General features: G+C 47.0%; 1 pseudogene; it reads right to left on the reverse strand.

Annotated features, from left to right (window-relative positions):
* Positions 1 to 359: 359 nt before the first annotated feature.
* On the reverse strand, positions 360 to 2,004 carry LOC102405847 (annotated as a pseudogene).
* Positions 2,005 to 2,891: the final 887 nt, after the last annotated feature.

Raw genomic sequence — 2,891 nt, forward strand, 5'->3', positions numbered from 1 at the left:
ATAATAGTGGTGAGAGTGGACACCCTTGTCTTGTTCCTGATCTTAGGGGAATGCTTTCAGGTTTTTCACCATTGAGAATAATGTTTGCTATGGGCTTATCATATATGGCCTTTACTATGTTGAGACAGGTTCCTTCTATGCCCATTTTTGGAAGAGTTTTAATAGGTGCTGAACTTTGTCAAAGGCTTTTTCTGCATCTATTGAGATTATTGCATGGTTTTTCTCTTTCAATTTGTTAATATGGTGTATCACATTGATTGATTTGCAAATATTGAAGAATCCTTGCATCCCTGGAATAAACCCAACTTGATCATGGTGTATGAACTTTTTAATGTGTTGTTGAATTCTGTTTGCTAGAATTTTGTTGAGGATTTTTGCATCTATGTTCATCAGTGATATTGGCTTGTAGTTTTCTTTTTTAGTGTTGTCTTTGGTTTTGGTATCAGGGTGATGGTGGCCTCATAGAATGAGTTTGGAAGTGCTCCTTCCTCTGTTTATCTTCTATAGTATTCTTAAAAATTAAAGTTTGGCCACCAGGAAAGACTGAACAAAAATTATTCCCCTCCCTCCCAAACAACAAGGAAACAGCTTAATCATCTCTTTCCTGACCCACAAAAACAAGGAAGTAGTGGGAGCTGAAGCCTTTAAATAGGAAATTTCAGCTCCTAAAACATTGCTTGTTGCTCAAAGGTGAAAATCCCCACGTTTTCTTCTCCAATATTTGTCCTATTTGTGAGTTTGTTTCCATACAGCGTGCACGCACACATCTCCGGTACTCACTCACACATGCTCTTACTTTCACGTGAGACACTATTTTTGTGTGTGTGTTTGTTGATTAATTATGAGAATAACAAACTTGGTGTGTGCAGAGTTTCAAAGGTGCTTTGTCCACATCAAAGCCACCTGAGTCCTTTTCTCTGAAAGCCTGAAAAATCAAATTACACAACCAAGGATCACTACTTTCCCAGATGCTGTTCACAGGCTGCATATTGATGGAGGGCAGAGAAAAAGTCCTCATAACTGATGTTTAGGTAGGAAGGCAAAGAGACAAGCTCTATCACCCTGATATGCTAGGGCAGAAAGCCTAGTGTGCTGTCCTCAGACCAAACTTCAACACTAAATCAGGATCAGGGACATCATTCAAATTAAATGGTCTAACATATCTGCATCCATATCTGTGGATTTCTTTTGCTGCTGAACTACTAACTAGCCAAACTCTTGAGCAGCTCTCACAATATCTGCTTTTCCATCTTCTGGGGACAGCACTTTCGCTGATGAATGGCAATCTTTGTCATGACTTTACAAATTCTGGTGAGTATCTGGAACTATCTAAGTCAGTCCAGATGTTCCTGATGTTGTTTTAAATTTCATCCATCAACCTGGAATTATTTCTTTTGACAATCCCCTGGTGGTCGTAGACGCTGAGGAAATAGATGCCCACGCCAGACCGCACCACCAAGCTTGCGATGTCGGAGAAGCTGGGCTCCTGCTCCTCCTCGGTGATCACCAGGCTCAAGTACACAGGCAGCTTCTCCAGGGAACTGCAGTCCTCGCGCTACTGCAACTGCAGGTGGGCCGGCTGGGCCGTTCCCCTGAGCCGAGGCCGGTGGTCAAGGCGGTTCCCGCCGGCAGCCGGGGGCTGGGAGCCGAGCGGCGCTAGGACCGCGGCGGAGGCGGCGCGGCAGCGGCTCCGCCTGATCCAGTTCCAGGTGCCTAACCGCAAGCGGAGCCCGGAGGTGAGCTTGAGATGAGGTGCAGGCCGAACCGGGCGTGCAGCCACCCACAGCAGCAGCTCCTACAGCCCGATCACGCTCTCGTGGCTCCCTGGCGTCCGCCCGCTCCCACACCCGCGGCGAGCCAGCTTCCTATCCAGACTCGCCCAGCGTTCCCCGCCCCCTGCCCCCAAACCCGTTCTTTACACTTTCCACGCACCCCCACCTCTTTCTGCTGTCAGTACCTCACCTCGCCCCCCACCCGCAACTCCCCCACCCCAATCTCCGCCATCTCCCTCCATCATCATAGCGATTGAACAGTGCAGACCTGGGTCTGCAGACCTGAGTTTGCACACCGGTTCTGCCACACTAGGGAGTTAATTTGAGTCCCAGTTTCCTTCTTTATACTTAGAACTCCCAGATTCTCTGGGACTTTCTTTTTCTTTTGGCCACGCCAGGCGGCATGTGGGATCTTAGTTCCCCGATTAAGGTTAGAACTCCTGCAGATCCCTGCAGCACGGAGTCTTAACCACTGGACCTCAGGGAAGTCCCTCCTTTATAAAGTTACTAACAGGATAATGCTGCCTCCGCCAAACAGCTTTAATGAGCGAAGTTTTGGAAAGGGCTTTGTAAGCTGCAAAGCTCCTTCCAGATGTTAGCTATATGGGTAAGGTGTCCACCTAGCCCTCTGGATGGATGTCGTCTCAAATGATTACTCGCTCTAGTCTTTACTAAACAAGAAAAAAAAAGAGATTTGGGGGTATACGTTTTGTAATTCACTTACCTTAATAGCATTAGGCAAGAGCTGAATCACAACCCATGATTACAGCCTGGGCAAAAGCTTGCTAGAAACATTCTTCGACATTTTTAGCCAAAAAGTTGTTCGTTCCTCAGTGTTCTCCCTCTTTTGCATCCCACACTCAGCCAGCGACTGAGTACTGACTCAGTCTTAAGGGAGAAGTAGCATGAATTCAGCAACTTTGTATATAGCATCTTCTTATTCCTACACTGAGCCAGACTTCCTTAGGTAAGAAGAGAAACTGGAACTGGAGATCCTCAAGAGACCTAATCAGGGGACTTTCCCTGGTGGCACAGTGGATAAGAATCCGCCTGTCAATGCAGAGGACACAGGTTGGATCCCTGGTCTGGGAAGATTCCACGTGCTGTGGAGCAACTAAG

This window comes from Bubalus bubalis, chromosome 5 (assembly GCF_019923935.1).
Source record: "Bubalus bubalis isolate 160015118507 breed Murrah chromosome 5, NDDB_SH_1, whole genome shotgun sequence".
Lineage (NCBI taxonomy): Eukaryota > Metazoa > Chordata > Mammalia > Artiodactyla > Bovidae > Bubalus > Bubalus bubalis.